Source organism: Sminthopsis crassicaudata, chromosome 2, assembly GCF_048593235.1.
Source record: "Sminthopsis crassicaudata isolate SCR6 chromosome 2, ASM4859323v1, whole genome shotgun sequence".
Classification (NCBI taxonomy): Eukaryota; Metazoa; Chordata; class Mammalia; order Dasyuromorphia; family Dasyuridae; genus Sminthopsis; species Sminthopsis crassicaudata.
Genome location: NC_133618.1, coordinates 430329272 through 430350673, shown reverse-complemented (window position 1 = coordinate 430350673; position 21402 = coordinate 430329272). Strand labels below are relative to the sequence as shown.

The 21402-nt window shown below is 36.6% G+C and overlaps 1 long non-coding RNA gene across 2 annotated transcripts in view; it reads left to right on the top strand.

Annotated features, from left to right (window-relative positions):
• The first annotated feature begins 8761 nt into the window (after nucleotides 1–8761).
• The window catches only part of LOC141557038 (uncharacterized), a 29997-nt gene continuing 17356 nt past the window's right edge, over nucleotides 8762–21402 (top strand). For both annotated transcript variants that reach the window (XR_012486693.1, XR_012486692.1), the window contains exons 1-3: nucleotides 8762–9889; nucleotides 16437–16523; nucleotides 17496–17553. This is a non-coding gene — a long non-coding RNA (uncharacterized LOC141557038). The remainder of the gene's footprint in view (nucleotides 9890–16436; nucleotides 16524–17495; nucleotides 17554–21402) is intronic.

Sequence of the window (21402 nt, the reverse complement as noted above, 5' to 3'; positions counted from 1 at the left end):
AGTTTTCACATTTGTAAAATGAGCTAGAGAAAAAAATTGGCAAACTTGTCCAATATCTTTGCCAAGAAAAACCCCAAATGAGATTATGAAGAGTCTGAAATAACTAGATATGAACACCTTTTGCCTCTTTTTTTGCTGCTGCTGTTTCCATATTCATGTAGAAATAGAAAGGGGGCAGTATATAAGATTGAAAACTTCTATTTCTTATTTGTAAGGCTTCTATTCCTTTTTGTTTTATGGGTTGATATGATCCTTAAGGTTGCATCACCTAATTACTGGCCAGGTTCCCAACTTCTGTGTGCCTTCATAAAAGACTGAGTCTGATAACAGACATGATCTATTACTGGAACAATGGTTGAAGATTTTCTGATTCATTAGGAGTTATTAAAGTTTATACTCCCGTTGCATAACTTTTAGGAACCTAGGATAATTTCTATACTTCTATGGGGTTTTGGAGTAGATCTGTTTACAACCATGATCTACTCATTTCTCTGAGGGTATTTCTGAAAAAAATATTGGGAGGGAATAGTACAGGCAGCTTTCTAATGCTAATCAATCAACTAGAATTCATTAAATAACTATTGTGTCAATACTGTGTTAGGCACTAGGAATGCATAGAACAAAATGAGATAGTCCTTGCTTTCATGAAGCTTAGGTACACCAAAAAAGCCCAAAAGGTATAGAGAAAACAATCCTATGTGTTTAATTTTTAAGTTTCAAAAAATAGCACTAATGCGATTTATAATTAACAAATTAAGAAAACACAGTCTTCAAGATTCTCTACCAAAAAAGCATCTTTCATTCATATGCTAATATTACACATATTTATTTGATATATACACCATGGATACAATTTTGTTCAGCAATATCTTAGTTAACAACGTTAAGCTAAACATTGTATATATGTATACTTGATGTATACATTGAGATGTATACTTGAGTAGATTGTTTATAGCTAACATGGAGGAGGAACTTTGCAAGGTCCAACTGAGACAGGAATTCCTTATATGTGGTTATGTCTTCTGGATAATCCCATTTGTAGATGATATGTTTAGATAATATCAAGTCCCTGAATACTACAGAGATACCTCAAAGAGATTTTTGACCACTCAAAAAGTAATTGCCTGGCAATTCACACAGGAAAAATCAAATGTACAAGTAATTTCTATTTGCATAGATTATGACCTGCCATTGTGTGGATAGCCCATTATGTTAATCTATTAATAAATGCATAAATTTAAAAAAGCCTTTCTCCAACTCTTACTTTGTGCCAAGCATTGTACTGAGTGCTGAGACAGAAACAGAAAAACAAGACAGATCATGCTGTCATTTTAACCAATGAAGATGATGCATAAAAGAAAATTATGCTGAAGCACAGTTAAAAAAATCACAGAAAATCCAAGGGTACAGTGACTGAGAGCACTATAGGACTTGGGGGACTCAGATTGTATCATTAAGTCAGGTAACAATGTCAGGGGTCTATAGGGGCCATAGAGGCTAGTATGGGGCCCAGAATTGAATAGGGAAGACTGGTTGAATGACATTTGGATGTAAATACTTTTTAATAATCTGTAGGTCATTCCTGACACCATTACCTGTTTTGTTAAAACACTTTTATCCTTATAAACTTGTAAATAATAGATCACAACAAGTCTCCTAAAAATAAAAATTGTGAGTGACCTAAAGAGCAGTAAAGAGATGTGTTGGGCTTCCAGAGCATTTCAACAACTTCCATAAAAGATATCTTCTAGATAATTAATTGGAATGATTAGTTTGATTGGAGAATGAGTTTCTGGTTTGCAACAAGAACTGAGGCTAACAGATAACAAATGATATATGTATGTGATACACTACACAGAGTGATTGCTTTGGAGTCAAAAAGCCTTGAATTTGAATCCTTTCTTAGTTACTCCCTGTATAACTCTAGGTAAGCCATTGAATCTATGTTTCCTCAGTTTTCTCATCTGTAAAATGAGCATAAAAATAGCAACTAACTCCCAGGGTTGTGAAGCTCAAGTTAGATAACATATGCAAAACTTTTTTCAACCCTCAAAGCTTTATATAAATAAATCCTATCTCTCAACTATTAAGAACTCCCCATGGAGGGAAGCTATGGATTTGGCATCACAAAATGGTAAAATATTTGAATGAAGATGTCTAGGAAGCTGGGTAGTTTCTCTATGAATTTTTTTATGGAAGGGCACAGAGAAGAATTGCACAAGAATAGGAAATCATGGTTAGACTGCAATCCACATCTTTGGAAGGAACACCCAGGGTGATAAGATCAAAGACTCAGTAAGGAATTGAATTGACTCTGTATTTGGTCTTTGAAGCTCATACAGCTTAAGAACATTCTGTCCTGGGTCCATCCAGTCCAGTTTTCTGGCTCTAAAAATACTACTCAGGAATATGCTCAGGGTGAGGGGAACTATTCTCCCTGACGTCAAACTCAAAGGTTATTGGGTGTCCTCAAGATATTCTAATTTTTCTTTGAAAGTTGTTTTAGATCTAAGACATGATCTTTCAAGCTATCCTAACTAACTCTTGAGGTACCATTTTTCAATATGCTTATTCATACTCCAGGATACCAAGATTTGTAGTAGGAAATAAGACCTTTTCTTAGTTATGCCTACACCTGCTTCCTGTCCTCCTTTCTCTACCTGTTCTTATGTCCAGGGGCCACACTCCAGTTCATCTCATCCTCATAGCAACCATCCCCGTGTAGACAGGAAAATCTTTTCAAGGATTGTCAAAACTGGAGAGGTTTTTAGAAACCAAAGCATATAATGTCACATTTCCAAACATATATGGTATATATACTTAGGACATATAATAGAAAAGCTGAAGAGGGCTAAATTCAATTCAAGAAGTATTTATTAATCACCTACTATGTGTTGAGCACTGGGAATCTAAAGATAAAAATGAAATATTCTCTTCCCTCAAAGAATTTATATAATACTAGAGTTTAAATGTAAAATACAGCAAACCTTATACCTTAGAACATAGAATATTAGAACTATGGCTTTGAGTTTTTTTGGTCTCAGAATGTAAAGTCTGAATTAGCTCTCTGGAGGACCTCGGGATCAGCCCGAGTCCTGGGTCTTAGTGAGGGAGTGAAGGAGGCAGGAGAGCTACCATGTGGCTAGTCAAAGATGGAGTCTAGAATCTGGTGTTTCTTGTGTCTGTGGCTGAGAGCCATGGCTGAGAGAGCATTTCTAGTTGTTCTAGCCCTTAAATATGTCAGTACTATTACATCACTTCACCACATTGAGTATGTGTCAGCTGTAGAACATTACAACATTACATCATATTAAGTACCACACTAAGTATGTGCTTAGCTAGAGAATCATTATCTCATCAATCATACTGAGTCTTAAGTATACCTTTTTAGAGTTCTGGCCCTCTACATCAGAATACTTTTTTGCTTTTAAAAATTAATAAAAACCTTTAAATAGCTTTTGTTTAGGTTGTCATATCTGTCTATATCAAATTAGAAATTAAAACATCTTAGTTTTATTACAAAAATATTAATTTTTGATCCTATAGATTCTTTCCATCCTTCCCCAGAAAATCTGAGAGACACTCAGTAGTTTCCTGACTACACTTTAATATGAAGTATCTCCAGATGATGTAACTGAATTCCCTAATCTTACCAGTTACCCTTTCTGTCCAGGTGGAAATATTCTTTCGATTGGTATTCTTGGTATAAGAAGTTGCTAAGATATCAGCTAAAGAGAAGCTCTGAAATAAGGGGCAATATTCAGTAGATAGAAAAACTCTTAAATTGGGATCTTGTTTCTAAGTCTAACTCTTTCATCAACCTCTGTAATATTGGAAAATAAACAAACAAACAAACAAACATTTCTTTCTGCCCATGGGTATTTTCATTTACAAAATGAGGGAGTTTAGACAAATGATAGTTAAGGTTTTACATGATCTACTTCTAAAATACTATGCTCCTATCCAATAGCATTTTTGGCTGGAAGAAGATAGGTTGAATATATAAAATTTCCTCATAAGAAATCTCTGAGTTAAGCTATACAGTGCAGTAGATAGAGTACCAGTCTTGTAGCAGGCAGACCTGAGTTCAGATCTGAACAGTTCAGAAACTTGACAATTATTAGTTGTGTGATCTTGGGCAAGTCACTTAACCCCAGTTGCCTACAGGATATTGGTGAGAGCACTAGCAAGCAATAGGGGAATCAGAAGAAGCCTTGTACAGAGGTGGAACCTGAAGTGACCCTTGAAGAGAACTTGGGATTTTTTGAGTTGAAAGCCCAAAGGAAGAGTACTTCAGGCATGCCCATTCAAAGGGACAAGGAGACAAGAGATGGAATATTATATATATGGAATAGCAAGCAGAATATTTTGGCTGAAGGTAAAACACACAAAGGGAAAACTAATGTGAAATACACCTGAAAAGATGAATTAGAGTCAGATTGTGAAAGAATTTAAATTCTGACTAGAGTAGCATGTATTTAATGTCTAGTGGCAAATTGGGAGCTACTCAAGCAGGAAGTACCTGTGCTTTGGGAATGTTCATTTGGCTCCTTTATAGTTGGTTACAGAGGGGAAAAATTGGAAGTAGAGTTGGAGCAATTAGGAAATAATTACAAGAGAGATGATGAACATTTGAACTAAGATGATGACCACAAGAATCTACAAAAAAAATAGATGAAAAAGATGTGGTGTCAAAATTTAAATATAAAGGATTTCTACAGGCTGCATATTGGTTACAGAATTGGAAAGAGAAATTGGATGGGGTGGGGAAAGGAGTTTCAGAAAGTATATATTGGCATGTTTACTGGAAAGAAGATGGCAGGAGGCAGGAGGAGTGGCTGGGACCACTTAGATATAGAGAGACTTGTGAGGTACCCACTAAATAAAGTGACTAAGTTCTAATGTCCAAAAGGAAATTAGAGGTTGATAATAAAAATGACAGGGCAGTTGGTGAAATGATGGGACAAATAATAAACAAATGTGTATTATGCCAGATACTATGTTAGGTGTAGGAGCTAGAAAGACAAAAAACAAAACAGATTCTGTCCTCAAGGTGCTCATGTTCTATCAGGAAAAAATTAGAGGAGATACTATGGAGAATTTGATAGAAAATCAATCAAGCAAGAGAAAAAGAATGGCTATGTGGTAGGAAGGGACAAGTACGACTACATAACATATTTATACTAGTCCCAGTTGGTTCAGTTAAATGACTTTGTCTAGCAGTGTTCAGCAGCACACAAGCAAGAATATGAAAATTAGATGGGGTTTTTCAAGCTATAAGTGATGATAGGCCACTTGGCCAAGGGATTCAAGGGAAAAGGATGATGTTCAGTTGAAGTAATTAACTAGAGTCAAAACTGTGAAAGGAGGAAAGTGTTTCCAGAATAGAATAATGGACTAGGAAAATGGAAATGACTTGGGTGGAATGGAGACACAGGAGATCATGATGAGAACAAAACAGGAATGAAGCAGGGGATAATGCTAGGAGAATGACAAATTATGGTCTGAGAAGGAAATTTCAGAGTTCTGGATCATGACCTTGATGAGATCAAGAGTATGACCATTCTATTTGTCACTGGGGTAGAATGAGGAGCAGATCATGGGAGTTAAAGAACATGATGAGCCGACAGCCTGGAATATATGAGGGGGACATTAAAAATTATGTTAAAGTTTTCATGTATGAGGATAGAAATTGGTATGGTATAGGATACTGAGTGATGGCAATTGCAATCAGTATCTGCATGGAGGTAATACAGATGAATGGAGTGAATCTTTTTTAAAAATATACTTAAAATTTTTCTATTCTAAATTTGACAAACACTATCAAATATAACCATTTTTATATAAAGAAAAGGAAAAAAAAAGATTATGCATGAAGCTACATATTTCCATTACAGACAGCTTGTTTTTTTTTTTTTTGTTGTTGTTGTTTTGTTTTGTTTTGTTTTTGTTTTTGTTTTGTTTTTTAAGTATATAATGCATTAAGCATGTTGATTCCAAAGCTGTCCTTCTTGTCTGTGTTTCTTTCTGAACTTGATACAGTGAATCTTAAAAGATACAGATTTTGCTGAGTGGGAAGTGACAGAAGGAGGGTCTGGATTTGGCAGGGATAGTATGGAATATAGCTCCTTCTCTGACTCCATTTGTCAGGGGGATATAAGATACATTGCTGAAAAATGTGGCCAGGATGCAATATTCCCTAAAGGAGAAGGATTCTTGACGTCAGTGGTTCTATTGGTTCTCTCTCCTATCTGATCATATTCGAACTCCCTAGCCTGGTATTTAAGAGGTTGCAAGGATTTTTCCTGCACATTACTTTTCCCCTACACATACTGTCTCTGGGGAAGTAGACATAACACAGTGAAAAAAGCACTCGGCTGGGAGCCAGAAGACTTGGTTTGAGCCCAGGTTCTTGGGTTAACTTTGTGTGTACTCCTTGGTAAGTCATTTCCCCCTCCTAGAGTCCCAATTTCCTTATCTTTGGAATAAGGAGGTTGAATTTGTAGCTTTTGTAGTCTTCTAGAACCCAGAGATAAGCACTCAATCATGACAAAGGATAAGAAGAGGACTTTAGTAAAACAAAAAAAGGCATAAATAGTAACATTTTAAATAAGTTTTATGTTTTTTTTTTTTCCCCAAAACACTTTATAATCACAATAATAGATGAAACCTGTATTATTAGAGGGAGGAAATACATCTACAAGGTCTTAGAACATAAAAGTATTGAAGCACAATTTTCCATTGAGGAAGACAGAACAAAAGCTATTTATATCCATTTTAACAAAGGAGAGAATTGAGGCTGAGAAAGAAGTGATTTGGCCAAACTTTCAGTGATGGACCTGGAACTAGAAACTCTATTGTCTGACATGATTCTACATTCTTTCCATTCATTTAAAGGAGGCAGTGGGTGAAATGGAAAGAGCCATGGACTGAAGATCAGGAAACTAAAGCACTTTTTTCTGGTCTCTAAGTCACTACTCCCAAGTCTTGCCAGACTTTTAACACCATCTTTTCCTGAAGTTAATTCTCATCACTCCCACTAACACTCAGCAATCTTTCTGGCGACTTTTCATTGTGCCTTTCTTGACTCTTCTATTGGCACTCAGATTATGCCTCCTTGTATTGCCATTCAAATTATTGTGTCTACATCCTTTCTCTAGTTCCATGCTGTGGCCCTCTTCAGGGCAATGGTCTGAATCTGCTTCATCTCTGGAGAAGCTTACATATGATAATGTTTTGATCATAATCCTTACTCAACAAATATCTATTGTAATAATTTCATAGAATGTCAGAGATAGAATTCAATTTTAGATGATTCAGTAAATATTAAATACTTCTGATGTGCAAGGCATTGTGGTAGGTCTTGGGAATAATAATATTAAAAAAAAAGTCAGGAGAAAATAATTCCTGCCCTCAAGGACTTTATATTACATAGGAGGAAGAAGCAGCATGGACATCAATAAATAAACACAAAATATGTTCAAAGTAAATATGTAGTTATATTGGTTTAAAACTGGAGATCAGGAAAAGGCTTCATGTAGGAGATGGAATATGAACTAGTCTTTGAAGGGAGCTAAGCATAGGTGAAAGAGAGAACATTCTAGACTTAGGAACACCTGGGCAAAGGTCCTAAGGTTGAAGATGGAAGAAACCTTGTTGTCATAGACTATCTATCAGACCTATGAGAGAACATTGAACATGGTCTATAAGAGCTGAATATTTTAGTTCAAGCTTGTCTTTTTTTTTTTTTTCACCAGAAAAAATTAAGGAGTCAAGATGGGAAATTATTTGCTCAACATCATGCAGAAAATTAGGGCAGGCAGAAAAGAGGTCTGGCTAAGGAGCCATAGAATTATAGAACTTCAGTTTTGGAAGAGATGTCAGAGGTCATTTGCTCCAATCCCCACTTAAAAAGGACCTCCTTTTAATATGCACTCAATAAGAGATCATATAACTTTTGCATGAAAGTATCTAGGTGGCAGAGTAGATAGAATGCTACTTATTTAAATTCTGGCTTATTCAGTTGATGTGAAACTCACTCCTTTTTTAGGCAATACATTTTTTTTTTCAGTTTTGGACAGCTCTAAAAATGAGCCAGAATCTGTTTTTCTATAACTTCTACCAATTGCTTATATTGTAGTTTTGCTTCCTGGGGCAAAGTAGATCAGGTTTTATCCCTTTTCTACATGAAAATCATTGATTTGAAGACAGAGAATGTCTCTAATAAATCTTCTCTCACTTAAGCTAAACCTCATATTCCTTCTGGTTTCCTCACCAACTTAGTCACTCTCTTCTTCACTTGTTCTGGCTAAAATAGGGACCCAGAATTAACACAATACTCCAGATAGGGTCTGACTGAAACCTGTTTCCCTCTCTATAAATGCTGGGGTTAAACTAAGGTTCTTTCCAACTCTGGCATTCAGCAATAACCATAAGATAAAGAGGGCAAGTCAGTTTGGGATTTTTACCTATAGTGGAGCAACTAGATTAGTAGTCATATGAAGTACAAGTATGCCTATCAATGAGTTGACATTGGCTTTTGTATTCTGCTTTTCCCATTGTATCTGAGCAGTGGACTGAACAATTCTTCTGGTTTATCTGAGTTAAAAAAGATTAAAACAAATTTTCTTTTACTCTCCCCTTGTGAGTGAGAACCAATCTGAAAGATTGGGAATAATGGAACTGCTCAAATTTTATACAATTCTCACAAAAATGCTGAGAAAATGAGACTCAGAGAAATGATATGACTTGATTAGACTAATAAGTGATAAAGCTTGGATTTGAAGGTGGGATCCTGAAAATGGCAAATGACTTTATTTCTCTGGGCCTCAGTTACTTGATCTGTAAAATAAAAAGGTTGGATTGAAAGATCTCTAATATCCAGGTCTTGGGTCCAGGGCTATTTCCAGGATATTAAGCTACTTTCCCAGTTCTCTCAATATGAAGAGTAACAGTAGGCTCAATTGAATCGTGGCTCCCATTTTTTGGTCTCAATTCCAAGTTATCTTCATGGATTCCATTGTTCCCCTGCTCCAGCCCCCACTTTTCAAAGCTTCCCTAATTCCCAAGCACAGCCCCCACCCTTGTCCTCCCAGCTATAGGAGGCTCATCAGCAGGAGACAGGATTTGGTTCTTCCTGCCTGAAGTTCTCAGGACTTTTCCCTTTTCATCCTTTCCCATGTGGAGCAGAAGGGTTTGAGGAAAGGAAGGAAATTATTACAAACAACTTTCTCTGAGCATGTTCCTCATGTTCCCAGGCATATAACTGGCAACAGTCACAGGCCTGTCGTCCTCACGAACTCAGCTATTCCTCCCCCCCTTCTTCCTCCCTTCCTCCCTTCCTCCTCCTCTCCTTCCCTCCCCCTCTCTGACTTAATGACTTCCACATGGGCTTTGGCAGTCTGAGCCAAACCTCCCAGCATTGTCTGAAATCTCCAAATTTAGAAGAAATATGAAAATTGTCAAGCTCTCCTTCCTTAGGGGGTAAAGCCAACACTCCCCCAACTCAGGCAGGTCAAGGCGAGGTGGTCACATGAACTAGGCCAGGGCCAATGAGGGCCCTGGGAGGGCTGGACAGAGGGAGTTCAGGCCTCCTGGACTCCTCTTTCAGCTCATATAAGGTAAAACGAAGAAAGGGGCTTTCTAGCTGGGGAGACTACGAGAAGAAGTTTTGGGGGAAGGGGGCTCAGGTTAGCAGCTGTTTAAAAATGCGCTGGTGGAAGCTTTGGGGTCCCAGTGGCAGTTATAGTTTGAAGAGAAGGGATGACCTCCTTTGCCATCCCACTCCAAAGCCCCCCTCCTCCCCCACTCTCCTGCTGAATACCAGATGCAGCCCATCCCTGCTGGGTGGAACCAGGATGGAGCTAAGGCCATGACCTTGACCACAGAGGTAAGTCCAGACAGGATAAGGAACGAGGAGACTTTGGTAGAGACTGATCTGTCTTTTATCACGAAGTTTCTAGCTCTCTATTTCTGCTCCTTGCTCATTTTGCTGTCTCTGTTGGGTTCTTAAGGTTCTGATTTCCCTAAGCATGAGTTTTAACAGTGTTAGACAAATGCCACCTTCCTTGGTCAGATGACCTCCACCAATTCAGCCCTTTGATGCCTAATAGTATCCATTCTTCCTCCAGCTTCTCAGACAAATTTTTATCTCATCATTAGTCTCAAAAGCCTGGCAAGGAGTCATATATCTTAAAAGTATTGTTTCTGAAGCTGCAAGAGGGGGAAAAAATACCACTCATAGGCTTGGGTAGTAATAAGGGACACATTTGCTACAGAATGTGATTAAAGATTTATAGTTTTTAAGACTCAGGAGTTTTTCTCACTGAGTATGTTTAGGAAGAACTACAACTGTGGCCACAGTGAGCAAGAAAACATTAGAGTGAGTAAAGTGAGACTGGTGTAAGGAGTTTAGGATGATAGAGAAATTAGGCTAGAAATTATTTAGGAGATATTATGACCATGTTTTATAAATCCCCAATACAGATCCAAAGGCTGACAAAGTTTGTTCCTTTTGTAAACGTTGTTAAAGGTCCATTTTCTTTTCTTTAAATAGGGACTACCCAAGTAGAATATGTAGTTGTCATGACAAGGAATGTTTGTAGCACAATAAGTTTAGGATGAGGCATAGTGGTTAGATGAAGAATGTGGGATAGTGAGGTGTGGTAAGTTACAATTGGGATCAAAAGGTTTAGGACGAGTGAGAAAGAGGAATGGGGGAGGGGAGTTAAAATAGGGCAAACATATGATAGGGATTATTATATGAATAAGGGTTGAAAATGAAAGCAGAATTTAAGGGGGGGGGCTAAGGGTGAAAAGGAAAGGGAAGAATATGGGGTAGAAAGAGTTATTGGGGACAAAGAAATTAGGTTGAAGGAATCATAGAGATAATAGAGATAGAAGAAATCTTAAAAGCCATTGAATAGAATCAATTTATCATAAAGATTAAGAAACTGAGTCATAGAGAATTTAAGAGGCTTGCTCAGAGTCACATAGTTAAGAGTCAGATGGAATTTGAATCCAGATTTTCCTTGTTCCAAGTTTAACTTATAAGGAGGAACAGGGCCAAATCTTCAGGACAGAGTTCTATTTGGAGGGAAGGGTATAAGAATCAAAGTTAAAGTGATTCAAGGTCTATAGGTGAGTATGATTCAGGATACTTATAGGACTAGGAGGTGAAGGCCTAAGGTGAGAAGAGACATTGTGGTGAAAGGTGTTAGAGTTGGGGGCAAGGGATTGGGGCATTCTGTTGGTGAGTAAAACTGGATGTGTTTCAAAACTCTTGGTACTTCCTTTGTTTTAACTGGCTCAAGAGACCTGAAGAAACTCTGTTTCTCCTGTTTAGAGAAATGACAAGGTAGGAAGGACCCTGGAAAGTTTTCCCCTACCTTCCCCCAGGGCTTCCCCTACCTTACACAATAGCACAAAGATAATTCAGGCTGGATCAAGCTACAGGCTGTGATCCTCTGGGTCCTGTCAAACCAGGGAATAGTATTTAGCCTTTTCTTGGAGCTTTTCAGGAGAGAGGGACTGAGGCTGGTGTTGGGAGGGAACCCAAAGCTTCTGCCAGGCTTAGAATCCCTTAGAATTCACTCTTTCCTCTAAGTATGCAATCTGTGACAGGTAAAATCTTGTACAGGCATTGACTAATCTCTCAGGGATTTTCTCAATGGTCTCCATTATAATCTAGTCTCAATGACTTTCTTCTGAAGGAGGGGGAGGGATTTCCCTTCACCATTGAACCCCCAAGGAACTACCTATGCCCAACCTTCTTGGGTATCCTTAAAACTACCTTCTTGAGATATCTTGATTTATTATCACCAGAACCAAACCACCTCTAAACCTACTTTTAGAGTCTTTCTAGTTCAAGTATTATCCTCGGAGTCAAAAGATGTGGTTTCTAATCTTAATTATACTGTGTGACTTTGGCCATTTCATTTTCCCCTTTTGCAACCCAGTTTCTTCATGTATTAAATGGGACAGGAGGATTGTTATTAAATTATTGCTTAGGTTGTCCTGTTCTGATATTCTTTGTTTTAAGACTATTTCTTCCTCCTTTTAATTTTTCTTTTTATGCTAAGATCCATTTTAGCTCTAATACTCCATTATTTTAAGTCCCTTTCCACTCTAATGTTCTATATGTTCTGATTTTATAAATCTTTTTAAGGAGACCATTTTCCTTCCCTGTTTCAAAGACAATTTGTTAGTTCCTGACCAGATTTTGTACATTTAACTATGGAATCTGACCTCAGACTTGTCTAGAAAAGAGTATATACTGATAACTCATTTTTACACAGTTCTTTGTATTGAAAACTTTATTATTTATTACTTCATCTTCTTATGATGTGCTAGTAGATACAAAATTGAATAATGTAATTTCTTTTCTCAGGGAGCTTTTAGTCTTCTGTCTGGCATTCAAAGTCATTGACAATTTAGTGCTACTCTAGCACATAATACATGTGCTTCATGAATTTAGAGCTTCAGTGAAATTGGATAATTTTTTTCCTTATGAATGTCCTTGCTCCTATTTGTGGGTCCATGTTCTTACTTGAATGTCTCATATACCTGAATTACCTTCCTTTCCCTCTTTTTCTATTGAATTTTTGTCCATACTTGAAAGACCAGCTCCTTCTGAGGTCTTTTTTCATACTAGGGTAAGTAACAACCTTTGCTCTCCACTCTCGAATTATACTTTGTTTTGTTCTCTCTTACACTAAGTATATAATACTGTGCACAGACCTTCTTCTCCTATTTGATCCATGAAGATGGAAGCTGTTATCTTCTGCAGAACTTAGCATAATGTTTTGTAAATACAAAGTTTTAATAAATGTTTTCCATTTTTCCATTTAAAACTATCTGTTAAGTGAAGTAGGACACATCTACAAGTATTTCCAATATGAGGCAGAAAGTATTAAAAATATTACAATTCAAGAGAGGGAAGAATCCCTTTTAGTTGTGGTGGGAGCATAATAAAGGAAGGCTTAATTTCCGGAAGTGACTCTGAGCTGTGTAGGTAGGGTAAGATTTTTTTATAGGTGAGACTGGAGGATTTGAAAAGGTATTATAAGTGAAAGGAATGGGATGTTCAAAAGTTTGGATTCATGTAATTCTCTGGGATCACTGTTCCAAAGAATAGTGAATAGTTTAATTTAATGAAATATAAGGAAACAATGGAAAATAAAACTAGAAAAGTAAATTGAAGACAGATTACAGAAAAGCCTTCAATGTCAAGCTAAGGAGTTAAAAAATTTTTTTCAGGCAACTAAAAGATACAGACTGTTTGAGCAGGGAGCATGTGATCAGAGGATTCTCAGCTTGAAGGAGATTAATCTTGTCAGTATATTCTGGATGGATTGGAAAGAGAATGGAGTAGCAGGGTCAGAGAGGGAGACTGGAAGCAGATGAACAGTTAGAAGTCTCTTGCAATAGCTTAAATTGGATGTGATGAAGCTTTGAACTAGAGTGATGGCAGTAAGAATGGAAAAGGAGGGCTTGATGTAAGAGGCATTGTAAAGAAAGAAGCAAGATGATTTGTCAAATATTAGACTCTTCCTTCTTCCTTACACCTAAGGTTTAGAGGTTTAGAACGTGAGTGCCTGGAAAGATGAGAGCGCTTTTAATAGAAACAAGGGAATCAAGAGGAAGGGGAAGTGGTAGAAGAGAAAATAATTAGTTTGATTTGGAACACATTGAATTTGAGGGGCTATAGGGACATATAGTGGGAGATATATCTACAAGCCAGAGACTGGATTAGAGATTTAGGCTTGGATCTTGGGAGAGAGGTTAGAACTAGAGAAAAAGATTATCAGAATAGAAATCATTTCAAGTCATGGGAATCAGCAAATTCCACAGAAGGATTGTAAAAAAGATAAAAGATTACAGGGCCATAAGCAATGCCTATATTTAGCAGAACCAAGGGAATAGGCTTTCATGAAGATATGGAGAAAGTGGTGCTCTACTCTGTCAGAAATTTAAGAGAAGTCAAACAGATTAGATTAAAGAAAAAGAACATTGGATCTAGTAAAAGGATAACCTTGGAGAGAGCAGCAATGAGAAAAATGATCAACAACTCTTAGATGTCCAGGGAGGTCAGGACCAAATCCAATTTTTGAAACCCTTGCTATTATCAAAATTAAATGTGTTAAAAACAAAAGAAATGCAATTAATATATGTATTTTTTTAAATTTAGTAAAATGTTGGGTTTTTTAGGCTTTTGTTCTATAAAATGTTCTGTCCAGAAATTAAGCTTATGGGACCTTTCTAACAATCTTGTCAGATAGATGAATGGAAGTATTCCTTTAATCACTAAACCAAAGAAATCTTTTGAGCCTAAGCCAGAAGATTCTTCTGCTCTCTTCCCCTTCTTCATTGCCATTGGTAGTAATCTAATTGGAAGGTTCCAAATATTTATCCTAAACTTTTCATTTTTCAAAGGAAGAAACTAATTGTAAGGTCATGATTTTACTGCACAGAACACAGAAGAACAGATCTAAAAGAGACCTTAGAACATAGAATGTCTGCAATGGAGGAAATGGAGGAGACAAGTCATAACTTGAGATTCTCAAGCTAGAAATTCACTTGTCTTTAAGGCTCCCTGTCTATTCAATAGAACTTCCCCTTTCATTGGTCCTTTCATTCCCATACCTTGTCTTCTTCCAATAAAATACAACATGCTTAGGGACTGTAAATCATGCCATATAAGGCTTGGTTGAAGGAACTGGGGATATTTTTTCTGGAGATGACTTAATGAGAGGATGGGGAAGTTGATCATAGTATTCAACTATCTGAAGAGTTGTCATATGCATGAAGGATTAGATTTAATCTGTCACAAAACATAGAACTAGGACTAATGGATAAAATATTGTAGAAAAGGCAGATATACTCTTAGTAAAAAGCTTCCTTCCAATCCGACCCTTCCCCAAATAGAGTGATCTGATTATAGAAGTAGGACTTCTCTTTGTCGCTATTTTTCAGTCAGAGCTTGGATGAATGCCAGGGATTCTGTCCTTAAGATTCCTGTCCAATGATCAACTGTGATAAATTTAGCCTTTCTCGGCAACACAGTGATCTAAGATAGTTCCAATAGACTTGGGATAGAAAATGCCATTCATATACATAGACAGAACTATGGAGACTGAATGCAGTTAGAAGTATACTATTTTCACCTTTTTTTCCTTTGCTTTTTTTCCCCTCATGTTTTTTCCCCTTTGTTCTGATTTTTCTTTCACAACATAACTAATATGGAAATATGTTTAAAATTATTGTACATGCATAACTTATATCAGATTGCTTGCTATTCTGGGAGGGGGAAATATAGAAGGAGGTAGAAAAAATTGGAACTCAAAATTTTATAAAAATCAGTATTGAAAACTATCTTTACGTGTAATTGGAAACAAAATACTATTGAAATTAAACAAACAAACAAACAAACAAACAAAAACAATTCCTGTTCAATTATGAGCTAGAACTAGGTGAACTCTGAGGTTACTTTGAGGAGATTCTATGATTCTCTGACTATAGTTTGAGCCAAAGGAACAACTCAGAGAGCAAAAAAATTCATATCTTGGTTTTACCATTAACCAACTATGTAACTCTGGACCTCAGTTTCCTCATATGTAAAATAAGAAGTTTGGATGACAGTCCCTTTTGGCTTTAACATTTAGTGTTCAAAGTCCCTTCAGATTTGTTAACAATGTGAGGAAGAGTTAAGTGAGGTAGAAACTTCACACACAAACTTCAGAGGTGAGCTTGAAGGTGCTCTCCAGGAAAAAAAAAAATAAAGTATTGTGAGACAGAAGTAGTGTTTGATAGAAGTAAGAGTTAGGAAAACTCTGGGTACAGACATCTCATTTATTAGCTATGTGAGCATAGTCAAGGAATTTAACTGTTCTGAGCTATAGTTTTCTTATCTAGGAAATGAAGATTATTATAATACTTGTGCATATTTCCCAAGGCTACTTTGAGGATTAAATGATATAACACATAAAGTATTTTGTGTTTGGAGAATGAGAAAAGTTCCATGTGAATGTTAGGTTTAAAAAAATCTAGAAGGCACAATGGGGAAAAAAAGTCCTTGACTTAGTGTCAAAAGAAACCATTTAAATGACCATGTTCAAGTCACTTTATCTTTATGAGCCTTCATTTTCCCAAATGTATAATGGGGATGATTATAGGATCTATCTCTGAACTGTTGTAAGGACCATGTGAAATGATGCTTTTTAAAAAGCTTTACAATAAAGTACTATGACAAATGTTAGCTATTATAAATTTTATTTTCATTATCTTCTTTGTTTGGGAAACACGAGGCATATTTCTATTATGCTAAAATTATTTTATATTTAATTTTCTTCCCACTATTATTAAAGTATATTATCACTACTTAATACTTAATACTGCTGTTACTACATTAACTATTATAATCATAATTATTATTCCAGCTCTACCATTCAATGTCTACTGTCAATTACTTGGGATGAAAGTAAAGAAATCCTTGTAGTCTTAGCATTGCTGTGTGGCATCTTCAGGTATGTGTTTTTCTACATCTGTATCTGGTTTGCTTTAAGATTCGATTCAAACCAAGAGACCTCTTCTTCCTGACTTCCTATTTATATCTTGTATATACCTAGTAAATTACCAGTTTCCTATCCCATTAGAAGGTAAGCTCTTTGAGAGCATTGTATTTTTGCCCTTCTTCATGTCTATAGCAATTAGCATAATATCTGACACACAGTAAGTGCTTAATAAATGCTTGTTAATAGATTGACTGACTGACCCTTAGTATACTTGGACAAAGGTGTACATTAGCCCTTGTATATGTATGACTATATATATATACATGTTAGCATGCACATACATTCCAACACACATGTGAAGGATGAGTCTCTGCACATGTGTGACCCAGCTGCAGAGACCTCTTCTTTGTTCCCTCATGCAATTGCAGAAAATGAGTCAAAGTTCTTCTAAACTGAAAGTATCAGGAATTTAGGGGAAAGAGCCCACAATGCCGCTCCCTAAAAGCAGTGTCTAGACAGACTAGGTCCCTATACATAGCTGGAACCAAGAAGGGGGTGATTCAGCTCCCAACTTCCTCTCATCAGTAGATGATGATTCATTTACTGTAGATAATTAAGGTTTATTTTTATTGTTATTTTTTTAAACCTTGGCTTGCGAAAGAGTTTTGTTAGCTGCAATAGTTTGAAGTTGGGAAAGTTTTCTTCAATGCATACTTGGCCCTTCCCCAATCTAGAATCACAGAATATCAAATCTAGAAAGGAACTTAGAAAACAGAGACTCAACTTTGAAAAAAGAAATTTGGAAGGGTTGAAGGGAAGAAATGATTTGCCCCAAGTCTCATAGCAAGTCATTGGTAGGGCATGAATTTCAACCCAGGTCTTTTAATTATTGGTCAACAGTTTTCTGTGCTATCAAAGTTTTGTCTTCTCTATCAGATTTGAAAGGGAAAGTATGTGCATATATATTTCTGTGTTTCTATGTAGGCTCACCTATATTTATTTGATGAAGAGATGTTCAAGATTTTCCAGTGGCTTTCTTAAGGTAAAATTATCTTTTTGTAGAGGATAACATTTTTAATGGTTAAATTTGTTTTTACATTTAACACATCCAAACATCTCCCTCCCTTCACCTTCTCTTTCCCCTCTCCAAGATCTATTTTTATAATAGAACAATTATGACATATAATAATAAACTGTAAAATATAATTAAAAAGGGGACAAAATTCAGTAGAAGTCACCGATACATGGAAAAAGTCTGATGTGTAGTGTTCTATACCCATAATCCCTTTCTCTATAAAGAAGAGATGGAGGTACATTCTTTTACCTCCTTTTTTAGCCCAGATGTTATCATTATAATTTCACAGCAATTTCTATTATTTGGTTGTTATTATCCTTACCATTCGTATTGTTGCAATCCTCATCTCTATCGTTTTCCCATTTTTGCCTACTTCACTTTGTATCAGTTCATATTAGTCTTCTGTTCTCTGACTTCTATGTTTCTTGTTTGTTACATTATTTAAGCATTTATAATGTATTAGATACTATTCTATGCCTGATGATACAAAGAAATTAAACAATTATGTTCATGCATTATATCTTGTTCAGCCACTTCCCAATTGATGGCATCTGCTTTGTTTCCAGGTCTTTGCTACTACCAAAAGTATTGCTGTAAATATTTTGATTTATATATAAAGAACCTTTCTTTTTATCCATTAGCAGCCTGGGCTATCTATTTAGTAGTAGAATTTCTAGGTCAAAGAATTAAGAACACTGTAGTTATTTTTTTTGCATAATTCCAAGCTAATAATTTTTAACAAATGATGGCCCAACTTTATTCCTATCCCTGAGCTCCACACCCCACATCCCCTTTTTCCAAGCACATCTACACTAGACCAGAGACTTGGTCAAAAAGACTAGAGGGGTTACTTCAATGTGCTTCCACATAGAATTCAAGATTTGGTTATTTTGAAAATAACAGATGCAGTAAAAGAGGTGTAGCATGACTCTTTTGGTAGTTCCTGATAAAACATTGAGAAAAGCTTCTCAGAGCCCTAAGTTAAGACTTCTTTTTTTCCCCCATAGATTATAAATTTAACAATATTAACAAATAAAACTCTATACTTTCCTCTCCACTCAGTAATAACCTATTCCCAAATACTTTTCACCTTTTTCAACTAAGAATATATTTTTGTTGGTCCCATAGATTGTAGAGAACTTAGCTAGGAGGAGAAGGCCTTCTAGTGCTAATGTTCCTACTTTACAGGAAAACAATCATAATCTCTGACAAACTGGCAATTGGGACATTTGGATGTCTAGTCCTGATGCTACTTGGGGAACCACATCATCTCAGTATGTCTTTCATTTAAACAATGGTAAAAATTACGGATAATGCTTAAAAGACAGCTGAACCTTTATTGTTTTTGTTGTTTGGCGGTATTTTCCAAACCCCAGTGCAGAGGAAAGAGCATTGGCTCCAGAAACAGAGGACCTTGGTTCCAAGCCTACCTCTTTCATGCCCTCTCCATGTGACCTTGGATCTTAATCTGCCTGGGCTTTAATTTCATTGTCTGTGAAACTGAGAGGTGAGATGAGGTGGCCTCTGACTTCTTTCCCAACTTTAAATCTATGATCTGATGTCACTTTGCCCTGTCCTAAGAATTCCTGGATCATAATTGTTTGAAAATTCTTGAATCCAGACACATGAGGAAGAGAACACATTTTGTATACCCAGTGATACTTAACTTCAGATGCTGCCTGTCTATTAGCTCCATCAGGCTTCCATTTTTCAGCCAGCTACTGCCCTGAGCTCTCCCATGGGATTCTCTGGAACCTTCTCTCTTTCCTCCCTCTTTTATGCCTCTACTGAAATTTGCCCTTTGCCTTTCTTGTTACTCTCCTTTTTCCTGGCCAACAGCAGCCCCCAAGGCCTGAGGCTGTTTACAAGTCTGAGATTCTCTAGTGTACTCACCCTCTAAATAATCTGCCTTCTTTTTAAAATGCAATTCATCAACAGCACCAAAGGAGCTTTCTCAGGAACCTTGCTTACAGGCTCTGGAAAGAGCCTGCTGTGGAATCCTGGGAGTGGCCCCCAGCAGAGATCACAACAAGCCTTTTAGTTTAGAGTCAGGATGACCCCCCTTTTTTTCCCCAACATCCTTCCCTCTCCTCTCCCTAAGTTCTTCCCATCAGTGTGTGGGTGTGTAAGCCAGACGCCTGGGAAGAGAGGAATGTTAGTAGAGCTAGAGAGAGGTTGGGAGTAGAGGCTGGAGCACAGAAGAGCAACTGGTTTTGAGAGGCAGGAGGGGAGGAAATGGTAGGTGGTGTAAAAAAGAAAGAAATAGGTTAGAGAATCCTAGACTAAGAGGATTGGAAGAGACCTCAAGAAGGTACCTAGCTTAATCTGTTGCCAAGTTAGAATTTGCACCCATCTGTTGGCCTTCCACTGAATTATATGGGTTGTAGCCCTCTCACCATCTTGGTCTCTCTTCTGGGCCCATTCAAGTTTATCATTACCCCTTATAAAATGAGTAATGCAGAACATGACATAATTCTTCAAATTTGGACCAACTAGAAAAAAGGGCAGAAGGATGATAATGCTCTTTCTTTGGAGGTTATTTCAAGTTCCTAAGATTGAAAAGGGGAGCAGAGACATTCCCAACATCATGATACCCTCATCTGTCTGCATTGCTCTACAGTTGGCAATCACAGTGGGAACAGTGAGGTCTAGCTTGGAGTCTGAGGCAATGCCTAAAATTTGCAGAGAGTCAATCTCAGGGTCCCTTCTCTGGACACTGAAGGCTGATCAAAGTGTAGAGACACTCCTAAGGATGGTGTCCAACACTGGGACTTTTGGATTTTCTTCTGGTAATATAGATATATAACCAATATATATCTATCTAGATACATTTTTTTTTGCTATATTATTATATACTTTGGAGCTAGAAGGGACTTTAGCAATTATCTACCCCAAATGCTTCATTGTACAGAAGATAGTGAAATCTAAAAAGAAATGTAGTCACAATTGGAAATAGATAGTTGAGTCTAGATTTGAACTGAGAATCCAATGATCTTTTCAATACTAAATACTTCCTTTCATGAAGAATTGAATGAAAATTTTTGATATTTTTCTAATAGAAAACCAGGCTATCAATCAGGAGACTTGGGGTTTTGTATACACTCTAGCTCCTCAAATCTCTCAACTCTAGTTTTGTCTTTTATATAATAACTTATAATATTAACATAATAATAATATTAATTTATAACATAATTATTCCTGCCTTGTTTATCTTGTAGGACCATGAAAAGATTCAAATGAAATTATGGATGTTAAAGTGTTTTGTTAACTACCATAGAAATGTGAGCTATTATTAAAATCTTTTAATTTTTAAAATTAAAAAATTAAATTTTATTTTTATTTAAATTATTATTTTTTATTTTTGTAGGTACTATTATTATGTTATTTTATACTGCAGTAACTCAGGCTTCTTCCTCAGCCCTTTTTGACTTAAAGGAGTCTTTTTGATCTCTGAGTGGGTCAGCTCATTTTCTGTATCCAATAGCAAGGTAATTTTTTCTCAATAGACAAAGGAAGTCAGGTACGTCAAAGTTTCTGGAAGCTCAGAGTCCATAAATCTCCTCCTAAGGAGTCTTTTTCAGAGACTTTGACAGTAAACACATGTAAGAAAAAGCCTATAATTTGTATTCACAGCTGATCTAAGGTTCCTAGCCTCATGTTAGGAAGCTGAGCCCAGAGCTAGGAGTCCAGAAATCTCAATTCTTGTCCTTTCTTTGCCATATAATATCTCTGTCATTTTGGTCAAATTCCTTGTCCCTGTGGTAACTATATGGTGCAGTAGATAAAGCATTGGCCCCAAAGTCAGAAGGACCTGAA